The following is a 25911-nucleotide window of genomic DNA, read 5'->3' as shown; positions in this document are numbered from 1 at the left end:
CCCGCAATTCACGTCACAGTTTTGGAGGGAGTTCTGTCGTTTGATTGGTGCGTCCGTCAGTCTCTCTTCCGGGTTTCATCCCCAGTCTAACGGTCAAGCAGAGAGGGCCAATCAGACGATTGGTCGCATACTACGCAGCCTTTCTTTCAGAAACCCTGCGTCTTGGGCAGAACAGCTCCCTGGGCAGAATACGCTCACAATTCGCTTCCTTCGTCTGCTACCGGGTTATCTCCGTTTCAGAGTAGTCTGGGTTACCAGCCTCCTCTGTTCTCATCCCAGCTTGCCGAGTCCAGCGTTCCCTCCGCTCAAGCGTTTGTCCAACGTTGTGAGCGCACCTGGAGGAGGGTGAGGTCTGCACTTTGCCGTTACAGGGCACAGACGGTGAGAGCCGCCAATAAACGCAGGATTAAGAGTCCAAGGTATTGTTGCGGCCAGAGAGTGTGGCTTTCCACTCGCAACCTTCCTCTTACGACAGCTTCTCGTAAGTTGACTCCGCGGTTCATTGGTCCGTTCCGTGTCTCCCAGGTCGTCAATCCTGTCGCTGTGCGACTGCTTCTTCCGCGACATCTTCGTCGCGTCCATCCTGTCTTCCATGTCTCCTGTGTTAAGCCCTTTCTTCGCACCCCCGTTCGTCTTCCCTCCCCCCCCTCCCGTCCTTGTCGAGAGCGCACCTATTTACAAGGTACATAAGATCATGGACATGCGTTCTCGGGACGGGGTCACCAATACCTAGTGGATTGGGAGGGTTACGGTCCTGAGGAGAGGAGTTGGGTTCCGTCTCGGGACGTGCTGGACCGTTCACTCATCGATGATTTCCTCCGTTGCCGCCAGGATTCCTCCTCGAGTGCGCCAGGAGGCGCTCGGTGAGTGGGGGGTACTGTCATGTTTGTCATTTATTATCATGTCTTGTCCCTGTGCTCCCCATGCTATTCGTTTCCCTCTGCTGGTCTTATTTGGTTCTTTCCCTCCTTCTATCCCTCTCTCTCCCCCTCCCTCTCTCACTCTCTCGCTCTCTCTTCTCTCTATCGTTCCGTTCCTGCTCCCAGCTGTTCCTATTCCCCTAATCATCATTTAGTCTTCCCACACCTGTTCCCGATCCTTTCCCCTGATTAGAGTCCCTATTTATTCCTTTGTGATCCGTTCCTGTCCCGTCGGTTCCTTGTTTTGTATTCACCATGCTGTGATTGTGTTTCGCCCTGTCCTGTCGTGTTTTTTGCCTTCATCAGATGCTGCGTGTGAGCAGGTGGCTCTATCAACTACGGCCTGCGCCTACCCGAAGCGACCTGCAGTCTGTGGCCGCTTCTCTAGTTATTCCCCTCTACAGACTAGAGGATTTTTGTTATTCCCTGTTTGGATTTAAATAAACTCTGTTTCTGTTAAGTCGCTTTTGGGTCCTCTTTCACCTGCATGACAAAAATTAAGCACATTAAACCGCTTTACAAGGAGTGTAGAGCCTAACTGGCATACATAAGCAGCGCGTGAGTTTTACGTTTGGGAAGATAATTTACCATAAAAATACACATTTCATTTTTTTATTTAACCTTTATTTAACTAGGCAAGTGAGTTAAGAACAAATTCTTATTTACAATGACGGCCCACTCTGGTCAAACCTGGACGACGCTGGGCCAATTGTGCGCCGCCCTATGGGATTCCCAATCACTGCCGGATGTGATACTGCCTGGATATAATACATTTTACATTTGATAATAAAAGTGTTACGGATACAGTTATCCTGTGTGTGTGTGTATCCTGTGTGTGTGTTTCTTTTCTCTCCTTCTCCCCTCACAGGTGAAAACCATCACTCCCCAATCAGTCAACAATCAATCATCAATCAGAAGACACACCTCCTCCTATTTCCTGACCTATCACAGTTCCTTCCCCATGGTTTAAAAACCCCATTGTTTGTTCTAGAGCTCAGCTCAGCTCAATCTCTCTGTAAATGCCATGTCTGTAGGTCTCTGTGTTTCACTCTCGCTTTGTGTCTTAGCCTCCCTTTTGTTTAAAGCACCTCCATAGCACTTTGTCATCACCTGTGAGTATTGTTTTTGGTTATGGTTTTTGTTTGTTGCTGGTGGGAAAAGGGGGAAACCAAGACAAGTCGCCCATGGGCATACACTACCCGTAGGTGAACTTTGTTAAATACACTAGGTAGAACTGGGCGGACCACCCACTGTATTTTTGGTTAGTTAGTTAGCTGTTAAAGTAGGCTAGTCTAGCTTAGGGGTGTGTTTTTGTATATTTATTGTTTCTTTCCTTGGGTCCAGCTCAGCCCCTTTTCCTGCTCCCCCCATTACCGTGTGTTTATAAATAAACCTGGAGTTTGATGGTAGATTTCTGTTGTCGTGGTTATTTCGTGCACACTTTTACTTTGTCACAATAATAATTTGCATGAGTTATGTTACGGGTCTCATTACCATCCCCCCTAGACTGTCGGGCCAAAAGGGATTCGTAACATAAGTGGAGCCTCGTCCGGGATTTGTCATAACTGACACCCATGCCGCTCATGTAGATTGTTGTAGTGGTATAGTTCAGTGTTGAGCGTCATAGCTGAAGTAGCATTAGTGTTTGCTATTTTCTTTGGCACTTGTGAAGTAGTGTAAAATGACTACTTTTGATTTGAGATCCTTTTTGGATAACCCTTCGTGGGAGGTTTTTGACAAATGTCGTAGAGTTGATTTAATGACCTTGGCTGACCATTATTCAGTATCGATTCCGCAGAGTTTAGTTAAGGCGGAGGTTAAACGGCTAGTATTAAATGTATTGTTGGAAGAGCAGGTGCTTGTGTTACCGCTGCCTGAGTCTACTACCCCTGTAGGGGATGTTGCTGCTCCTGTGAGCCCATTGGTGTCTGATAATGAGGGAGAGGCTAAAACACCAGCCACGTTGTCCCGTTTTGATCCACTCTCCCCACTGTCAAATGGTGATGCCAGGAGGGATGTCCGTTTAGCACAGTTCCAACTGGAGGTGGAAGAGAGCCCAAATTAGGAAAGAGACTCTCCAGTTGGAGATGTGTAAAATAGAGGCAGAAAAAGAACGAGAACAACGGCATTTGGAGATGTGTAAAATTGAGGCAGACAGAGAACAAAGGCAGTTGGAGTTCAAAATGCGCCAGATGGAACTGGAGGCAGAGACAGCGAGGCTAGCCTCCGGTCCTACTGTGCCTGTTTGTGAGCCGTCCTCACCTACTGTGTCCTCAAACACGTTTGACATTAGTAGGCAGATTGCCTTAGTACCTTTGTTCAGAGAGTCAGAGGTTGACTCCTATTTTTGTGTATTTGAGCGTATAGCCATAGCATTGAAATGGCCTGAAGAGGTATGGTGCCTATTACTTCAGTGTAAATTAACTGGTAAAGCCCAAGAGGTTTTGTCAGCGTTACCTCTGGAGGACAGTTTGAATTACGAAGTGGTCAAAGCTACTGTTCTTCGTGCCTATGAGCTTGTGCCTGAGGCATACCGACAGAGATTTAGGTCTCATAGAAAGTCTTCTAGTAAGACTTATGTGGAATATGCTAGAGACAAGGGAAATCTGTTTGATAAATGGCATGCTGCTAGTAAGGTAACTGATTTCAACTCTCTCCGGGAGTTAATCTTGTTGGAAGAGTTTAAAAATTGCTTACCCGAACGCATTGTAGTTTACCTAAACGAACAGAAAGTATCCTGTCTGGCAGAAGCGTCTGTGTTGGCAGACGAGTTTGTGTTGACGCACAAGAGTGTGTTTTCGGCTCAAACTGAGAGTAGAGCCACTGAGTTTCCTACCTTTAGCCCTAGTCGGTCAGCAGTAGTATATCAAGCACGCCAGAAGAATGAGCGTCCCTGTTTCTATTGTCATAAAGTAGGACATATGATTAATGATTGCTTCCTGCTTAAACGCAAACAAGGGATGCCTCTTCGTGCCAAGCCACCAACAGGTGTTGCTCTAATTCGTACGGTTAAGAGGTCGGCAACAAAACAGGTGCCTCAGGGTAACTGTAGTTTGAAAGTCTCAGTTCCCGACCGCCGTTATGTACCATTCATTTTCGAGGGGTTTGTGTCCCTAACGAATGACGAAGCGTCTCAGCGACCGGTTAAAATCCTTAGAGATACTGGTGCGGCGCAGTCGTTTATATTGTCTGTGTTGCCCTTATCTGACGATACATACTGTGGTTCCAGTGTGTTAGTGCAGGGTATTGAAATGGGTTTTGTCCCAGTGCCATTGCACTTTGTGAAAGTACACTCTGAGTTAATCAGTGGAATATTCAGTGGGGGTACGTCCTATGTTGCCAGTGAAAGGTGTGACCTTTATAATTGGTAACGATATTGCCGGAGGAAAGGTAGTACCCGTATTGGAAGTATTGGATAAAGTGACCACTCTCTCTCTAAAGAGCTGGCACAGAGTTATCCACATGTGTTCCCCGCTTGTGCTCTCACTCGTGCTCAGGCACGACAAGAGGGTGACGAGATAGATTTGTCGAACACTGTTCTGTTCAAAGAGGTTGATCAAGAGGATGGATTGTGTGATACCTCTGAGAAGCTGATCACCTCTGACAAACAGCCCAGGAAAGAATCAAAGAACGTTGAACTTATTGCTGATGCAATACAGTTACCAGTCACTCGTGAGCAGCTGATTGCTAACCAAAAGGTTGACAACAAGCTTGCTAAATGTTTTTCTAGTGTTGTCTCATTGGAAGATGTGAAGAAGAAGAACGTGGCTTACTTCATTGATGGTAATCTCCTCATGCGTAAATTGAAATCCCATGTTGACGCGGATGGAGATTGGAATGCTGTTTATCAAATAGTGATTCCTACAGCTTTTCGACAAAATGTGTTATCCCTTGCTCATGATCACCAGTGGTCTGGTCATTTAGGAATCACAAAAACTTATGATCGGATCCTTCGACATTTCTTTTGGCCGGGTTTAAAACAAGATGTGGCTCAGTTCTGTCAGACATGCCACACATGTCAGATAACAGGAAAACCAAAACAGGTTATTCCTCCCGCTCCTCTTTGTCCCATACCTGTCATAGGTGAACCATTCGAGCATGTGGTGGTTGATTGTGTCGGACCGTTACCGAAGACAAAATCGGGTAACCAGTTTTTGTTCTGATAATGTGTTGTCAGATGCTTTGTCTCGTGTGTGAAAATGATTTCTGTATGTTTTGCAAGGTTGTTGCTTTGTTGTGAGTATTCATTGAAATACTGTAGTCGCAACCCCTAGGGTTGCTCTTTTAAGGGTGGGAGTGTTACGGATACAGTTATCCTGTGTGTGTGTGTATCCTGTGTGTGTGTTTCTTTTCTCTCCTTCTCCCCTCACAGGTGAAAACCATCACTCCCCAATCAGTCAACAATCAATCATCAATCAGAAGACACACCTCCTCCTATTTCCTGACCTATCACAGTTCCTTCCCCATGGTTTAAAAACCCCATCGTTTGTTCTAGAGCTCAGCTCAGCTCAAATCTCTCTGTAAATGCCATGTCTGTAGGTCTCTGTGTTTCACTCTCGCTTTGTGTCTTAACCTCCCTTTTGTTTAAAGCACCTCCATAGCACTTTGTCATCACCTGTGAGTATTGTTTTTGGTTCTGGTTTTTGTTTGTTGCTGGTGGGAAAAGGGGGAAACCAAGACAAGTCGCCCATGGGCATACACTACCCGTAGGTGAACTTTGTTAAATACACTAGGTATAACTGGGCGGACCAACCACTGTATTTTTGGTTAGTTAGTTAGCTGTTAAAGTAGGCTAGTCTAGCTTAGGGGTGTGTTTTTGTATATTTATTGTTTCTTTCCTTGGGTCCAGCTCAGCCCCTTTTCCTGCTCCCCCCATTACCGTGTGTTTATAAATAAACCTGGAGTTTGACGGTAGATTTCTGTTGTCGTGGTTATTTCGTGCACACTTTTACTTTGTCACAATAATAATTTGCATGAGTTATGTTACGGGTCTCATTACCATCCCCCCTAGACTGTCGGGCCAAAAGGGATTCGTAACAAAAAGCATTACATGCACAATTGCATTCGCGGTCACTTTTGATAATGGTGTTTTCCTGCGAATGGAACATTTGCGTTTATACATTTGCCGTGTGCGCATTGCTGCACTTATAATGTGAAAAAATAGCCTTAATAGTGTATAAAAAATGTAAGCTAAACGTTCTGATCGGTTGCGTCAGCCACATTGCGTAAACATTTTTTTTAATGCTAGTGGTATTCATTTGAGATCTATCTATTCATTGATTTGAGATCTATCTATCTATAACTGACCCCGACTATATTTGGGATAATTATTTCTCGTAAAGAATAGAATAGGCCAACTTTTGTGCTAAGGGGGATAGTATATTGATGTAGGCTAGTGCTTTTTCTGTTCATTGGGCTTACTCACCTTGTTGGCTGATGAAAAGTAAATGTGGACAGTGCACCTCTGAATTGGATAAGGATGCACACAGTTGCATCCCCAATGTTGTCTGTCTTCAATTGTAGCCTGTGAGAAAGACCTGATCACGTGAGGGAAAGACATGTGAGTGAGAGGTGCTTCAGAACATGCAGCACTCAGTGAGAAGGGCACAACGCAGCACTAAGGGCCAAGGGCACAATGGCCACTGCACGCAAAAGGCATGGATTTTTTTAGAGTGCATTACGACCGCATAAAGGGGATGCCGCCAGGAAATTCGAAGCATTATCAAGTGCTTATCAAATTGTGAATGAGAGACTGATGAAGTTTGCACAGCCTGCGCAAAAAAAGCAGAGCTCATGCCTTTCAAGCAACTTTTTTCAAATCATCATTAGTCACATCATGCAGCCTTACAATGTATTAAACATCAAAACATATAGCCCAACTTTTGTAGAACAACTAAAGTTACATGAACAACTCTAAATTAAGCATATTGTCATGCCTTGATCTGTTTCACCTGTCCTTGTGCTTGTCTCCACCCTCCTTCAGGTGTCGCCCATCTTCCCCACTTATCCCCTGGGTAATTATACCTGTGTTTTCTGTCTTTTTGGGCTAGTTCGTCTTATTTGTTCAAGTCAACCAGTGTTTTTTCAGCTCCTGTTTTTCCCCAGTCTCTCTTTTTCTTGACCTCCTGGTCTTGATCCTTGCCTGTCCTGACTCCGAGCCCGCCAGCCTGACCACTATCCTGTACCTTTGCCCCTACTCTGGTTTACCGACCTCTGCCTGACCTGACCCTTCATGCCGTCCTGTACCTTTGCCCCTACTCTGGTTTACCGACCTCTGCCTGACCTGACCCTTCATGCCGTCCTGTACCTTGGCCCCACTACTCTGGATTATCGACCCCTGCCTGCCTTGACCTGTCGTTTGCCTGCCCTGTTGTTACAATAAACATTGTTACTTCAACATTGTCTGGGTCTTACCTAAGACCTGGCACATATAGGAAAACCTATTTCTTTGTTAACCGTTCATCACGGAATAGACGCAAATTGTTTGGAGAAAGATATCCTTTATTTAACCAGGCAAGCCAGTTAAGAACAAATTCTTATTTACAATGACCGCCAAACCCAGTTGTTATGCAGGTGAATGAGGACCCAAAAGCGACTTGGCGAAAACAGAGTTTTTAATCCAGAAAGAAACTTTACAAAACAAAAAGCATAATACTACTCGTAAAGACGAGAACAGACAGGAGACTTGATCGAGAACTGCAGGTTGCCTCGGGAAGGCACTTGACCCTAGCAGACTCAGACACCTGCTCACCACGCAGCATCTGAGGGAAACACGACACGACAGGGCAAAACATAGACACAGCACGGTGAATTATAGATGAGGATCCGACGGGGCAGGAACGGAAAACAAGGAGAGAAATAGGGACTCTAATCAGGGAAAAGGATCGGGAACAGGTGTGGGAAGACTAAATGATGATTAGGGGAATAGGAACAGCTGGGAGCAGGAACGGAACGATAGAGAGAAGAGAGAGCGAGAGAGTGAGAGAGGGAGGGGGAGAGAGAGGGATAAAAAGAGGGAAAGAACCTAATAAGACCAGCAGAGAGAAACGAACAGAAGGGAAAGCACAAGGACAAGACATGATAATTAATGACAAAACATGACACCAGTTGACGCTGGGCCAATTGTGCACCGCCCTATGGGACTCGCAATCACAGCCAGATGTGATGCAGCCTGTATTTGAACCAGGTGCTGCAGTGACACCTCTTGCACTGAAATGCAGTGTCTTAGACCACTGCATCACCCAGGAGTACAAGCTTTCATCAATTCTATACTTCATACTCTAAAATAATATAAAATAATGCCACGGAATTCTAAGAAAATCCTGTCTGCTAAATTAACTTGTGTAGCCCACAGCCATTTTGCATAGCCAGATCAGGACCTTACATAAGGACAACGCTATTCTGTTCTTCTGAAATACAGGGGCACAATATTCACTGGGGACGGTGGGGGACATGTCCTCCCCCAACATTCTGAAATTGCATTTTTGTCGCCACCCAGTTTTATCATTGGAATGTGATACAAAACGATGCAACGGTGTGCTTTACCATGCGGACGCCCCCGAGCGGTCATGATCCTTTAAATCTGTGTAAAATAAGTAATGGATTTATTGTGATGGTGTAGGCTATATTACATGGATTTATTAGACTTTTTAAAATGTAGATGTTCCAAAGGTCTTCATCAGTGGCTTGGTAGGTACTGTGTGAAGCCAGGAGATGCTAAATGTGTTTATGTTAATTCTTTGGAAAATTACTGTGAGACCGACAGTTATTTACTTGACAATCATCGGCTGGCAAAATGTCACGACCGCCACAGCCCTATATGCACATACCTTTATACTGACTATACACACACTCACATACAATCATCATATACACTGTTGCTACTCTGTTTATCATATATCCTGATGCCTAGTCACCTTAACCCTATACATAGCTACCTCTATCGATCCAGTATCCCTGCACATTGTAAATATGGTACTGGAACTGACCCTGCTTACTTACTTTATAGTGTTCTTTTTGTTTCTTATTTTTTTATATCTTGTGGGTTTTAGTTTGAGCTTGTTATTGTTAGTGTTACATTGTTATTGATGACTGTATTGTTGGGGTTAGAACTTGCAAGAAAGGCAATTCACTGTGACATTAAAACATGAAACTAACTGAAGAGAGTGGAAGGAGACTAAATTCAAACATTCTCCAATCTGGATACACTATATCATTAATCTCTACTGAAATACCAAAGCTAACACATATCATAATAATAAAATAATATTTATTACAAACAACCATATCAATTTAAACTAACACAAACACATCTACAAGTACAAAGAAAAAACACAGAGTCAACGTAGCTCAATGACAAACACACAAGCCCAAAAAACAGCAAGACAAAGAACCGCTAAATGCACAGTATTCCTTCTGCGAAGGGTTGTGACCTGCACTAAGCTACAGTGGAATTTCCTGCTGAAGCCAACCATTGTGGCTTGCATATAAGCCACTCTGATTGGCTGACTGGTTAGACACAGTAGGGAGTGGAAAGGCCTCTCTAAAAGGCCAAGATGGCTGACACCAATGAATAGTTTTGGGAACAAAATAATTGTATAGTTACTGAATGAAATGGGTTTGTTATTCACCCGTAACTCCCTTTTAAAATGTTAATTTACTCATGTCACTCTTGAATCAGGTCACAGACATACTCTAGAAGGAATATGGTACCAAGCGTTACATTGTTTTGTTTGAGTGACTTTTGTTTTATTACAAATAATATTCCAGAAACGAGACAGGTAGACATTTCTGGATGCAAACTCTATAGCTAAGAAAAGACAAAGAAGCCATGTAAAGCCACAAAGAATGTGAATATAGTGAAAAATATGTTAAAGGCCCAGTGCAGTCAAAAATGTGATTTTCTGTGTTTTATATTTATATTTCCACACTATGAGGTTGGAATAATACTGTGAAATTGTGAAAATTATCATAATGCACATTTAGTGTAAGAGCTGTTTGAAAAGACCACCTGAAATTTCTGCCTGTTTTAGTGGGATGGAGTTTTGGTCTGCCTGGCGACATTACCAGGTGTTATAAGTTATTAGACCAATAACAAAGAGTTGTAAAACTCTCTTCCAATAACAGCTAGTTTTCAGGTTACATATCCCTCCTATTAGGCTCCTCCAATTAGGCCCCACAACTCCCGGACAGTCCAAGCTAAATTATTGCTTGAAATATTGCTCTTTGCTAAGAAGCTATTTTTGTTGATTTTTTACCATTTTAATTTAAAACAATCACAGTAAGGTACTTAATTGTTACCCAGAAAGGATTTGATATTGATATAAAAATGGCTCCATTGGACCTTTAAATAGAACACGTTTTCATTCAAATACAGGATTCTTTGGCTTCAGAGTTGAGTAATCTGTCAGCACGTTGCTGTACTACAGTATTATGGCTTCCTATCCATAATCATTTATTCATATTTTATTGATTCATATTTATTCATATTTTATTGATTCATATTTATTCATATTTTTCATTTCCAAAAAGGTCTACCTATTTTTGATGAAAGCCTCTTTCTGTGAATATTGGTCCTGTCAATCAACAATAGATCATAATAATACCCGCTACCCCATCCCATCCCTTACACCCCCACCACCAAAGTGCAGAACTTACAGGAATATGTACAGTCTCAAAATAAATATGTTTCATGGCGTGGGTGAGAGAAAGAGCAGTGGATTCATGAAAAGTCCAAACCTGACATAGATCTGTGAGATCTAAAAGTCCTTTACATGTATTCATACCATATGAATGCACTGAATACGTGTGGTATCCAACAAAAGCACATGATAGAGCCAGGTGAGTGCTAGTGAGTATACTAATGACTCATCTCTAGAGGACAAGAAAAATACAGTGTGGCCATGTCACATAGTCACATTTTAAAGACCCTTCCAGTCCAGTTTCTGTTGGATCAGTTTCTCATCTGATGTCAAGCTGTTGTAAAAGTAATGTAACTCCCACTGAAGAGAGAATATGTACTGCCATTTCGAAGCAACACAATGGAAAACCCCTATACTGTCTCCATTTTCTTTTCTCGCTGCAATTACCAACAGCTAATGAATCTCTTTTTCTGAATGAGTCATTCCAAACCAAACTTGCTCTATGTACATGTTTCTTTTTTAATCCCTTGATAGTCTTGACTGGAGAATGGAACAGTGTTTGGTCCAAAATTTGGTCTCTGCCTATAACACACTGTTGAAGTGCTGAGCAGAAAGAAGCACAAGGTCGAAGCAATTTACTCAAACATTAGACTTGGATAGCTTTTTAGCTGACACTAATGGTTTTGTGTTTAGTAAGTATAGTATTTGGGTTAAAAAACAACAGCAATTGCATAACCCCAGGAGTCCAACCAATAAAAAGAAATAGAGACTAATTTGGTCAGTTTCTTCCTGCTAACAAATGTTTGGTCAAATTAAGCAGGAGTGTCTGATACTCCACATTTTCTGTGAAATGTCATGTTTTAAAATAGATTATATCAGAATCTTAAGAAATGGCAGACGGAAAACATGTAAACGGGTCATTCTTGAATTGCGGTGGCATTTGCGTCCATCGCTTTTGCCACCATGAAAAACGATGGAAAAAGACAAATAGTTACACATCATACATGCTTTTGTTTATATTGAACTGTTTATAAATGACAAATTATAATGCAAGTATTTTATACTGCAAGACTTTATGTTTAGGCATTGTTTAAAGTATTTAGGGAAAGCAAACTGGATTGTCCCAGTAGTGATGAGTAGAGTTGTAGTAACATGTTTTAGGGTTATCTATCTATTACTTTGAATGCTAGAATGTAAACAAAAGTATATCATATATTTTTAGATCAGGGATGGACATCTTGGATAGTGGTGGGGGCCACCAAAAATCTGAACTCATCATGAGGGGCCCACAAAATTCTACTCATTTTGCCATGGGGAGGAGATATCATTTGGAGTTTTACAGCTAATTTCCTATGATATCTGAGTGAGTGTGACTAACAAAATCAAAGTCAGTAATTCGATCATAATTACTACCGATTTAGATAGGTGAGTTAGTTTAGCCAGCTATCAAATAAAATATGTTTTGGTGAAACATTTAAGCAGATGCTCTTATCCAGAGCAACTAGGGTTAAGTGCCTTGCTCAGCACGTTGCTGTACTACAGTATTACAGCTTCCTATCCATAATCATTTATTCATTCAAATATTTATATTTTTAATTTCCAAAAAGGTCTACCTATTTTTCATGAAAGCCTCTTTCTGTGAATATTGGTCCTGTCAATCAACAATAGATCATAATAATACCCCCTACCCCATCCTATCCCTTACACCCCCACCACCAAAGTGCAGAACTTACAGGAATATGTACAGTCTCAAAATAAATATTCATGGCGTGGGTGAGAGAAAGAGCAGTGGATTCATGAAAAGTCCAACCTGACATAGATCTGCTCAAGGTCACATCGGCAGATTTTTTTCACCTGGTTGGCTCAGGGATTCAAACCAGTGACCTTTTGGTTACTGGCCTAACACTCTTAACCACTAGGCTACCTGCCAACCTAAACATGAGCTACTTGAGTGACTGTCAGTGACTGACATAATAAGAGAAAAACTGCTGATGCACAACCAAATTTCTAAATTGCACCTTGTGTATTCTACTATTCTAACTCTCAACATGAAGTTGGGGGGGGGGGTCCACGGGCCTACAAAAGTGAGCCGCCGTTGCCCATCCCTAGCAAAGAACAATAGAACCAATTATTGTTTTTATTTTTTTTACAAATATTATGTATCCCTAAGTTTTATGTCATTGGTGCTATAGAAGGACATTTAGCAATCCCTCGAGCGGCAAATTGTTATTGGGGAGGGGTCTATATTAAAGAAAGTTATTAGCTAATCACACCCTTTTAGTATGTCACAAATTTGAGGATTCCATTGATCATTTAGTATGTGTAAATGGAAAGTGTCATTGGTGTTACTCAATTTAAAAGAAGGGAAATGACATTGTGACCATAGATTTGAACATTTGTGGCCTCCATTTAAGAAAATCCTCCATTACCTTAAATGTGTCATTGGGGTGACAGTCATTGGTGTGACAGTCATTGGTGTGACAGTCATTGCTGTCACTACTCCTACTGGTGGCACAATGTAATCATAATGGTACAAATAATTAGTCATTAAACTTCCACATTAGTTGATTTAGAATAGAATCCATTTTTTAAACATTAAAAAACTATTTCTGCCAAAATGCCAAGGCCAGATGCCACCGCAATTCAAGAACGACCCAAAACTGAGCCTTATTCTTTCTGACTTGACATTGACAGGATTCTATTGTAACAATATTTAGAATGGAAACATAATATACGTAATACTATTAAATTGCCCATGTTTCATCAACTAGATTCAGTGGAACAAATGGATTGTAAAAAGTGAGGTTGAGGCAGCCATACAACATGTGACACATTTGACAATGATTCATATGATACAGTGTCTCTATATCACCTAACTGCCATGGTGGTGGCTAGGCAACTATTGTGTACACTAACAAAATCCTCTGCAGTTTCAAAAATTTCTTACACTGAGTGATACAATACAATGTGACATTATTAAACAATAAGGCATGGGGGGGGTGTGGTATATGGCCAATATACCACGGCTAAGGGCTGTTCTTAGGCACTAAGCATCGCAGAGGGCCTGGATTCAGCCCTTAGCCTTGGTATATTGGCCATGTACGACAAACCCCTGAGGTGCCTTATTGCTATTATAAACTGGTTACCAACATAATTACAGCAGAAAAAATACATGTTTTGTCATACCTATGGTATACGGTCTGATATACCACGGATGTCAGCCAATCAGCATTCAAGGCTCTAACTAGTTACTAGTTACTAACCAGGTTACTAGCTTGGACGGAATAGGGTAGTTCATTTGCAGATTAATCTAAAGATTCATATGACCAAACACTCCGTGTGTGTAACACCAATTTTGCAAGAAACCACAGAGCTATGTGCACAGATCTAAAGTTAGAATTGGGCTCATGGAGACTAACCCTAAATGGGAGTGAGATAAACAACAACAACAACAACAACAAAATCACAACAACATGAGTGAGTCTGCCCGTTACCATTGTGCAGGGCCACAGTGGCCCTACAGGGCTTGGCCCAGGTACCAGTGGAGTAGAGGGAGGGAGATGGGGTTTAGGACTGGCTAGGGGCCCCCGGAGCTGGCTCTGGCTGGCTCTCAGTGTGCCTCCTGCTAGTGCGTTTGGTGGGCAGGTTGAGGTTGAGCTGCTGCCAGTAGGACTGACAGTACTGGTTGATGAGGCGGATCTCCGGCTGGGAGGAGAACTGCGGGGGCAGGTTGTGAGGAGGGGGTGGTGGAGGCGGAGGGTGGTGGTGGGGGTGTCGGTGGTGATGGGGGTTCTGGTCCTCCGGGGGGGCCGTCCGGGGAGGTGAGGGCCTCCACAATCTCCCGGTCCAGGATGCGGAGGGCCACGCGGGCCACCGTGTGCTTGAAGTTGTTCTCGGTGGCCAGGCAATTGTACAGCCCCCCCGTCGGCATGGCTCAAAGACTTAAGCAGGATGCCGTGACCAGTCTTCAGCACCTCTCTGTCTCGGCTCAGCTGGGAGGGGGAGAGAGGAAGATAAAGAACATCATTGTGAGAGAAAGGTGAGAAGACGACATTATCTACAGCCATGATACAAATGCTATCTGAATTTAACGATCCCTTAGGCCTTGTCGTACCACTTTCCTCCTGCCGTCTGGTTTCTGGTAGAGCCATTTGACTGTCGCTTGTGGAGATCTGGGTTGGCACTCCAGGAAAGTGCTACTCCCCTCCACCCCAAACTGCACTGTTTCACTGAGACGCTTCTCAACTGAAGGGGAGAGAATCAGAGAAATACAGTGGAGTAGATATCTGAGTCAAAGGCCTTTTAACCCCGTTAACAGTGGTTAACTCATTTGTGAGATTTTGTTGTGAGACCTTTGTATGCAGTGACATTATACTCCTTTTACAAAAAATAAATTCACCAGCCCAGGCTTTCAGATACACACTCTATATAAAATGAAATATGAGATCTAATGTTCAGTACTTTGGCTGTGATCACATACCTTTTGCATTGAACCCTCTGCACTGCCGCAAGGGGTCTCCATGCTTAATATCCTGTCTTCTGCTCCGCCTGTGAACAAGAATAGGAACAGTGGATGACTATACATTATCACAACATTGACTTATGCCTAAAACCCAGTATTCAGTTTGGATGGAATGATATCCTATTTTAAACATCTAAACTAATACAGTACAAGCATGTTATGTAACCCCTTAATTGGTGCTGAGGTGCCTAACCTCTTGGTGGAGGGGCTAAAGGCAGAGCAGGTCTCCCCATCCCAGGCACAGTAAGGGTCTCTGGCCAGGCAGCAGTCTGAACAGGCCTTCCCATAGACGCCACACCTGTGCAGGGACACCTGGGTAAGCCCCATCTCTGACGACACATACAGCTGTTGCTGTGTGTCAGAATGGGAGAGGAAGGGCTATCAGAGGCATAACAACAACAGCAACAACAACAACAATAGCAGTAATCATAGATGAGCAAATTATAATTGCTGAAGCCTACCCTTTTTGATGATAGCTTCATAGTCTTAATAGGAGCTGGATTCTGCAAAAAGAAAGAGCACATAATGTGTCAGGAAAATATAATATATTGCGGAATTAAACTTTTGGATTGTCCTAAAATATCTCCCTTCACATATTCAATCAAACTCGACAGTGATTCACATGAAATAGTCAAATTATTGTCATTACCCTGAACACCTCCACCTCCTCTAACGTGAGTTCTTCCGTTGTGCTAGTGTCTTTAGGAAGTACTATCACCTTTTGGACTGTCCCACGATCTACAAAAAAAGAGGGGAGAGCGGTTCATAGTGTATATAGTACCACAGATAGCCTAAATAACCTAGAAGAAGATACTGAGCTCAAAGAAAATGATTAACTGAGAGCTAACTCCTAACTTGAGGTACGTGAAGATGATTTGATATTAATCAAATTATGATTTCTATTATCAAGGCATGAATTATCCACTTCCAGCTGTACACACACACACATCTCAATTTAGGATTTGACCCAATCTGGGGCCGTATGTAGCAAGCGTCTCAGAGTATAAAGGCTGATCTAGAATCAGATCCAACCCCTGTGCATGTAATCTTATTCATTGTGATCTGAAAGGCAATAATATGAGATGCAAACTGATCCTAAATCAGCACTCCTACTCTGAGATGCAAACTGATCCTAAATCAGCACTCCTACTCTGAGATGCTTGATTACATAGGGCCCCTGGAAGAACCTGGCTTGCAGCGTGACTCACCAGTGCCCAGGAAGAGCACCTCATACCTCCCGTCCACAGCATCCACCAGGTCCACCACGATGGAGGTGAAGCGGTAGTCCACCCCCGTTCGCACCACCAGAGGCCTCTTGTGTATGGGGTAGACAGAGTGGTACATGAGGGGGTGCGCCCTCACAAAATTCACCGCCTCATCCGAAAACTCCTTGGTGGAGCGGAGGCCTGGGGTGAACGTTCCTCCTGGACACTGTAGATGAAGAAGACAGAGAGCTCTGGTTGAACTAGATCATGTTCAGTGGATACTAAATGGAAGAAAACAGTCTGAAACAGGGAAGGAATATCAGGACTTATCTATCAGAACTGCATCCTATCGTTTTCCATTACACAACGATGTGCACAAATGAATACGACCGTCATGTAGCACATCTTGCTGTATGTTGCATCATGGGAATTATTTGATTTTGACCACACAAAGACAATGACAGTTTGGCACATTCTTTCTATAGATTATTTGTTGATCTAGATTTAACAACTTTGACGCTATAGAGGACATACAGTACTCAAAAAACACTATCTATAATTTATTTGTTTGTTTACTAGGCTACTGTCAAGTAGTCAAATCATCTACCATTCATTAATCTGTTATCTCATTATCATGTTGCTACATTCCAGTATTTCCTGGAAGTGTTTGGGACTGAGTGTACGTACTGTTCCAGGGCGAGGGTAGGGGATCTTTCCAGTGTAGGGGGTCCACTGGTAGTTGTGTCCGTGCTTGTGTGAGAAAGGGCCATTGAAGACATTGCGGATGTCGGACATAGAGTAGACACACACAGCTGAGCCCTTAAACACAGAACTAAGGAAAGAGGTGGAAAGGTGGTGGAAGAGAGTCGTCAAAATAAACTACCCAAGTCGCGGAGAACTACTGGGTGGGCAGGCTATGGTTTCAGTTCAGCACTAACAAAGGACATAGAATGTATGGTCGTGGGCAACATTTTGGAATGATTCAAGTGATATATTACCCCGCAGTGGAAAAGACGGCGTACACGACAGGATTGCGAAGGTCTTGTGTTGGCTGAATGAAGACATCCTCTGAAAGGAAGCATGTTGACATACAGTACCAGTCAAACGTTTGGACACACCTCCTTCAAGGTTTTTTTTTTTTTTTAACTGTTTTCTACATCATAGAATAATAGTGAAGACATCAAAACTATGAAAAAAACACATATGGAATCATGTAGTAAGCAAAAAAGTGTTAAACAAATAAAAATATATATTTCAAATATAAAATATATTTTGGTTAATACATGATTCCATATGTGTTATTTCATAGTTTTAATGTCTTCACTATTATTCTACAATGTAGAAAATAGTAACAATTAAGAAAAACTCTGGAATGAGTAGGTGTCCAAACTTTTGACAGGTACTGCAGGTGTAACAGTGCCTTTTCTATAAACAAGTGTCAAAACAAGGTGAAAGGCTGTAAACATTCAGAGTAAAGCAGCATTGTGGTTTTCCTTTATCTGCAATTGATTGAATTGCAGCCTGCTGTCATTACAGTAGCAATGAAAAGCAGTCTCACTCAGCTCGTCGAAATAGGTCTCCACACCATCGCTCCCTATCACTGAGCACACCAGCCGAGCTTTCAGGAAGGTCGTCCACTTGTTGACCAGTGACCTCTGACCCCCATCATCATTCTGGGGAGGTGAAACAAAGTTTGGAATCATTTACACATTTACATTTGCAAGATCACTCAATATCATCACCACCACCATTTGGCATTCTAGGGTCCAATGGTTGTGTGTTCAGTGGGCACAAAACGGGAGAAGATCCTTTGAAAGGAAGGTATTACCATAACTTTAATATGAAGACTTACACTGAGTTTACAAAACATTAAGAACACCTGCTCTTTCCATGACAGGTGAAATGTATGATCCCTTATTGATCCCTTACAGTGTAGACGAAGGGGAGGAGAATGGATAAAGAAGGATGTTTAAGCTTTGAGACAATTGAGACATGGATTGTGTATGTGTGCCATTCAGAGGGTGAATGGGCAAGACAAAATAACGGGGTACGGTAGTTGGTGCCAGGCGCACCGGTTTGTGTCAAGAATTGTAACACTGCTGGGTTTTTCATGCTTTTCACGTGTGTTTCAAGAATGAGTCCACCACCTAAAGGTCATCCAGCCGACTTGACACAACTGTGGGAAGCATTAGAGTCAACATGGGCCAGCATCCCTGTGGAACACTTTCCACACTTTGTAGAATCCATGCCCTGACAAATTGAGGCTGTTCTGAGGGCAAAAGAGGGGGGGTGCAACTCAATATTAGGAAGGTGTACCTAATGTTTGGTATACTCCGTGTATTTTCTGTTTCATAACGGTTTTTCAAAATGTGTGTTTGTGTGCGTGCGTGTGTCTTTGTGCGGTCAGGGGGGATATACGGGGGTCTCTCACCAGGCATACTCTGCCCACCCTGGCCAGGACACTGGGGCTGGCCCCCGGCACCATCCAGACTCTTCTCCCGGAAGAAGAAGTAGAGTTTATCATCATTCCTCTCGGAGCTGTCAGGAATCTGCTGGATCTTAACAAACACTGGCTCTGGAGACGAAGTGAGGAAGATTAGTCCATTTGAGAAAGGAGGGTAATCAAGAGGGTGACAGAGAGAGCGAGAGAGAGAAATATAAGCGATGTACCTAGGCACAGACAGCTAGTGTGGCTGACTTTTTCTCAGGGAAAAGCAGTCATGGGTTGCTCAGTGTGTCACCTGTGAGTCAGAGGGGCCAACTCACCATTCAGCCAGCGGGAGTCATATTGCTCCGTCCTGACAGCAGGTCTGTCCCCCAGGGTTCTAAAGATGGCCGGATCCGTGCCCATGAAGTCAACGTGGACCCCTGCATACAGATTCCCATCTGTATACAGAGAAGGAAACAGCACAATGGATTATGATAATGGCTATAGGTACCATAAGGGAGGACTGTGGTGGGAACTGTAATGATAAACAGATAAGAAGAGGTCTCACTGATAAGGGCCGCAGCGTTCTCCTGTCGAGGGTCATATGAGCATTTCCCTTTCCCTGAGTCCCCATAGCCAGGGACCAGCCTAAACAGGTACTCCTGCACAGAGAGGACAATGTATGGAGGTAGGAATGTTTGTGTGTGTGTCTGTGTGCATGTGTGTGTCCGTACCTCTGCTCTCCATCCTCTGTTGATGAAGGTGCAGATAGGCTTATAGGCCCCTGTGCCACAGGTGTATAGGTGTGTGCGATTCCAGGGTTCAATCAGACGCACAAAGTTTGCACACTCCCCCTGATTAGTACAGAGGGAACAGAGTTACAATACACTGTACATACTTTACATAAATACAACAACAGCAGAATTTGTGTAGCACTTTTCATACATCAAAGCTAAAAGTCAAGAGGTAAAGGGCACTCACCTGCCCACCCTTTCCAGTCATTCTACACTCTCCTTTCCTCTGGGTGGTGGCCGGCCAGTGAATCTGAAGGAAGAAGAGAACAAAATGCAACATTTCAGATGTGGTGCCTCTACATGGAGACATAACATATTCTAAGCCTTATAATACGACATCACAAAGGCATAAATACCTGTAGACATAAAGTATTACTATTATTTGCACTCATAGGCCTACAAATGGCAACCGAATTACAGTGGGGCAAAGAAGTATTTAGTCAGCCACCAATGTGCAAATTCTCCCACTTACAAAGATGAGAGAGGCCTGTCATTTTTTTTGATCACAAGTGGGATAGAAATTTGATGTTCAGTCCATATTAATGGATAGTGCAAGTGTATTGCCTTCTGGTCCTTCTGTAGCTCAGTTGGTAGAGCATGGCGCTTGTAACGCCAGGGTAGTGGGTTCGATCCCTGGGACCACCCATACGTAGAATGTATGCACACATGACTGTAAGTCGCTTTGGATAAAAGCGTCTGCTAAATGGCATATATATATATATATATATATATTGCCTAATGAAAAACTGTACATTTCTTGAATTTACAGTACTGTAGCATATTACATTCAAAGGGCAATTTTGGAACATGTATCTTGCATTTGTAGCCATTGGATTAACTGGTTATTAAAATAACTAAATTGAGAAGATATCATTGTGTTTTGGTGATTAAAATCAATGTTGTCATGGTATTTCAAAGTTTACTTATATTTTGGATCAATGGTTGTGCTGTGAAAGATGTCTTCAAGAAAAATTAATGCACAAGAAAAAGTTCTGAATATGAGACTTGCTGCATTACAAGTCTACAAGAGTTTTGTACTAAGAGTTTAATTTTTTTTACCACATACATGTAAATAAAACACTAGAATGGATCCTGGATACAGGACTTCAGGACGGCCATATTGGTCAGGAAAATCTAATCAGGTATAATATGTATCTCTATGGAATATTTATCATAGGAGTCATTATAGTGTTTGCTCTTACTATGAGGGGCTCCTTGTTGATGTTGTGCATGTCCAGGGCCACCAGGTACTCTCGGCTGCCCAGGTAGAGACGGCCCTGGTCCTGGTCCATGTGCAGGATGCGGTAGTCACTGGTGTTGAAGGAGAAGGAGAAGGGCCGTGCCGTCCGCGTCTCCAACAGCTCTGGACCAGCACACACACAGAGAGGCAAACAGACAGACACATACACAGACAGAGAGAGAGAGAGATGCAGAGAGACAGAGAGAGACAGACAAACATTCAGACAGACAGATAGACAGAGACAGACAGACAGATGGGCGGACAGACAGACATAATTCATTTTGATCAGAATACATTTGGGGACAGGAAATACCTTGGACTTGGTTTGAGAAGCATCAAGGACAGACAATGTTAATGTACCATGACGCATTAAACAGTAGAGGGAGCCAAACACCTGTCTCTGTGTGTGTGTGTGTGTGTGTGTGTGTGTGTGTGTGTGTGTGTGTGTGTGTGTGTGTGTGTGTGTGTGTGTGTGTGTGTGTGTGTGTGTGTGTGTGTGTGTGTGTGTGTGTGTGTGTGTGTGTGTGTGTGTGTGTGTGTGTGTGTGTGTGTGTGTGTGTGTGTGTGTGTGTGTGTGTGTGTGTGTGTGTGTATCAAGTCTCTTATTGTCTCTATTAGTTTGGGTTCTAGCTCAGATTTACTGGCCTGCCACAATGGGGATAGATACCAAGCCACAATCCAAAGTAATGTGTTTTATGGTCAACCGTCTAAAATAACACAGGATAATGGCACTTCTCTATTGGACGGACAATTTCAATCTTCATATTCATGAGGGGGGTGCAGGGAGAGCAGCTCGTTGACTTTAGACATAAATTCTGGTTATGAGGGCGTGAAGACAATGCCACCCTCCAACTATACGAGAGTGGGTGTTAGTTTGGCGATGGAGGCTTGGGGGGAGTATCTATAAATGACTCGCGTTAGCCTCATACCAGACACACTTTGATCTCACCAGGTATTACTGCCCTTCCAACTGCTAACCTGTCTGGGCTCCGTCCGAAACTTTAAATACATGAAAATAGCTAGAGCCATAGTGGTGTAAGGTCACGGTCATACGCTGGCCAAGGTTCTGGGAACAGGCTTTGGACGATGCACAATGGAGAGAATCTTTTTTTACCTTTTTATCCGAAAGGTATTCACTGTAAACCTACATGGAAGCAGAACCTTCATTTAGCTCACACTAAGAGGATAAATTTGTGCTTGGAAAACAAAAATGTTTACTTTGAGTTAAGAAAGAAAAATCCTAGTTGTACTAAAACACATTTAAATATAATGTAACCCTTTCAAAAGACATGTATATTAGTTAACCACAAACCTGTTAGGTCTACATCTACGTAGGTATATGACAATGCATTTTTTGTAGTAGAGATGCATATATGGCAGATATATCTTCATGAATGACCATACACTTGCAAGAGTATATGCATACCCTTAGTGTGTGTGTGTGTGTGTGTGTGTGTGTGTGTGTGTGTGTGTGTGTGTGTGTGTGTGTGTGTGTGTGTGTGTGTGTGTGTGTGTGTGTGTGTGTGTGTGTGTGTGTGTGTGTGTGTGTGTGTGTGTGTCACGCCCTGGCCATAGAGAGGCTTTTTATTCTCTATTTTGGTTAGGCCAGGGTGTGACTAGGGTGGGCGTTCTATGTTATTTTTTCTATGTTTTTGTACTTCTTTGTTTTTGGCCGGGTATGGTTCTCAATCAGGGACAGCTGTCTGTCGTTGTCTCTGATTGAGAACCATACTTAGGCAGCCTATTTTCCCACTATGGGTTGAGGGTAGATGTTTTCTGTTTTGTGTTTCTGCACGTGACAGGACTGTTTCGTTCATTCTCTTGTTATTTTGTTTTGTGTTCAGTCTAAATAAAAAATAACATGAACACTTACCACACTGCGCCTTGGTCCGATCCTTCATACTCCTCGTAAGAAGAGGAGGAAAACCGTTACACTATGTGAGTGTGGACATCAGAGAAGAGAGAGGGCAGCAGAGAGGGGTATGTGAATGTGTTTGGTGCCGTTATCTGGCCCTCTAACTAGGTGGTGAAGTGTGGCCGTCTGTCTGTCTCTCTCGCAGCTGTGTGACTGATCTGTAAACAATCCGTAGAATTCCGTCCGTCACCGCTCCGCGGAGTGCCTGGGATTCCGGACGCTCGGTGTGCGTAGGGAGGACAGGGAGGGCAGCGGGCTTCTATTCTCAGGGCTCCTCTCATCCCATTCCAAGTGGGTTTATCCCGAAAATCCAATATCTTTGGGCAAGGGTGGGACCGAGGGCTGACTGTTTGAAAAAGGACACACCTGCTGGCCATCAAGGTCAGGACTAATGGACCCTCTGAGGCTGTTTCTACACTGTGGGGAAGGGAAGGCTAGTCTTAAAACAAGCATGTTGAGATGTACTTACTTACAATATGCTGGGTATGCCTACACTACTATACAACTGCATCACCATAGAGTAGAATCATGCAAAGGTTATGCAGAGTTGACGACTTAAATGAAATTCACTGAGTGCTATATAGTCTGAGACATAGTTTCCGCTGGTTTGTGGTAATAGGATAGCGGGGAACAGTCACTTATAAATGATTTCACTTCCCATAGCAATGTTCCATTTGTAAAGCAGCGGCAATCTCACATTCTAATCATTCGTCTCCATCATTAAAATGAGAATCCAACGTTGTGTCTCTCTTGGAAGATAGCACTGATGGCCACTTTGTTTCAGGATCCTAAGGGCATTTGTGTGCATTGTTGTCTATTGTTAGATATTACTGCACTGTTGGAGATGGGAACACAAGCATTTGGCTACACCCGCAATAACATCTGTTTCAGCCACATTGATGCCGTATGAACTACAGTAGCCCATCTTTCCAAACTGGATCATTCTGGATCACACTTCTTGTAGTGACCTTTAACCTTTCCACCTCCCGACCTCCATCTGTTAGCGGTCAAATTATCTTCTTCCCATGGCAAACCAACAATAAGGTGTGAAGTATGTGTCGTGGGCAGCTTCACAGGCAGAGGCCATTGTGTTGAGTGGTGCTGAAGCCTGTCGGTCCTCTCTGCCACGGCAGAGCAACCACACTGACGCTTATACTAGCACAGAGTTGTAATACTCATCACTGCATTCTGTATCAAAAGGTTGGCTGGTCCTCATTAAAGTCACGTAGACCACTTCACTGTTCCCTTTTTGTTTACAAAACTCTACTACACAAGCTTCCGACTTAACTAACTTCGTTGTTGAAGTATAAAAACATGACCAAACCTGTTCAAAGGGTTGGTTAACTCTTGAGGTACCTCAGGTCTCCACCAAATTAGGTAAATCCTCTTTTAGTTTTAATGTACCTCACTGTTGGAAAAATGTACAAAAGTCATTACATTTTCTATGCTCTGGTGCCACTTGGGTAATTTAAAGTGTTGATTGAAGACCCATTAACTGTGGAATGTAACAGTTTTCCTTACATTTTGTGCTGTATTTTTGTTGTTGTATTGATTGCTGTTTTGTTTCACATTGTATTACTGTGATCAGGGTGCCCTTGAGAATGAGACCCTGGCCTCAATAGATTACCCTGAAAAAATAAAGAATAAATACATTTAAATCAAAATGTAGTGAATGCCTTCCCCCATGAGCAGAGCTACCTAGTACTGTAACTAGCAAAATATCAGTAGTTGTTGTGACTTCAAAACAGAAACACGCCGTGCTTTAGGGACACAAGGTCATGCTGAGTGTAGTGCAAAAATGAAACAGTTACTAAAACGAATAATGGAACAAATAACTTAATATTTTAACCAACAGCTTTACATTGTGAGAATAATAATAACGGTATACAGATGTAGGATCTTAATTTGAGCCAGTTTGCTACAGCAGGAAAATAATCCTGCAGCAACAGGAAATGTGAATTGTTACAGTATGTGGATTATAATTCATGGACATTTTTGAAGGGGTTGATGTTTTTCATAAGGGAAAGTCAAGTCTGTAATTTCAAAGTGGAAATTACAAACTGCATATCCCTTTTTAAACCTCAAATACACAACAAGTATGAAATGTCCTGCATGCAGGAAATTTATCCTGGGGGTGATCAAATTAAGATCCTGCATCTGTAGGCCTACTGTAGGACGTAACAAATATGATAAGTCTTAGGTTAAGCATGACGAGTTGCTCAACCTACTGCTGCATCCAATTTTTGGGCCCGACTGAGTCTTTTCCTTTTCGCACACATATGAAAACAAGCACTGCCAAAACAATGTGTGTAAAACCCAGTCAAACCAGGAGTGTTACTGAAGTAAAACATAGCAGATGACATCATCAGAATGGTGAAGAGAGTGTACTGTAGATTTGATTAGAATCACTAGGTGTTTGGGGTATAGTAGTCGTATTTCAGGCCTTGCACTGAATGAACACCACAGAATGTGTGTCCCCAGTGTTCCTACTTCCCAATGTTGTAATGGATCTATTTTATATCACAGTACAAGACTTATCAGTGTGGTAATTGTGTTAGAGGTCGTGTGGGCAAGTCACTCATCAAACAGTATGGTTAACAGTTCTGGGTGAGTCAGTTATCAGTCCTATATAATTATCATTCAGTCAATACCATATTTCTTTTTCAATTTTCACAAGTATGTGGTACCTTTTTTACAACTCTTCGTACAAAAGTTTTTTTTTTTATCAAAAGGGCAGTTGTTTCAAAACTCAAAGTACATTGTTAATTGATGAACACACAATATCACACTTTTCACTTTCTCACCAAACTTCATCAATGTCTAGAAATACATGTTTCACATTGCAGTACATGTTCATATAAAGTAATTGCCTTTAACAATACAATGCTCTCATTACTTTTATATGATTCTCTTCTCACTTGTTAAAATACATTTGACTATTACTTAATAAAACTGCTCTTGATTGATAATCACTTTACAGTTTGGTAAACTTACAGTAGAGATTTTATAAACATGTTTGTCTACTACAGATTTAGAGAACTACATAACGAAAATGTAGGTCCGTAAAGTGGAAACATATAAAATATGATATTACAGTAATGTATTAATACAGTCCTGTATTGGCCGGGCAATTTCTGTAGCAGACGCTTTTATCCAAAGTGACAACAGTGAGTCCGCATACTTTCGGATGTGATCCCATTGGGAATCAAACCCACAACTTGTGTTGGTAGTGCCATGCTCTTACGA

The 25911-nt window shown here is 42.6% G+C and overlaps 1 pseudogene; it reads right to left on the bottom strand.

Annotated features, from left to right (window-relative positions):
- Positions 1 to 13994: 13994 nt before the first annotated feature.
- The window catches only part of LOC124045787, a 42178-nt pseudogene continuing 30261 nt past the window's right edge, over positions 13995 to 25911 (bottom strand).

This window comes from Oncorhynchus gorbuscha, linkage group LG10, assembly GCF_021184085.1.
Source record: "Oncorhynchus gorbuscha isolate QuinsamMale2020 ecotype Even-year linkage group LG10, OgorEven_v1.0, whole genome shotgun sequence".
Classification (NCBI taxonomy): domain Eukaryota; kingdom Metazoa; phylum Chordata; class Actinopteri; order Salmoniformes; family Salmonidae; genus Oncorhynchus; species Oncorhynchus gorbuscha.
Note: the sequence above shows the minus strand (reverse complement) of the source record. Positions and strands in the feature narration are given on the sequence as shown.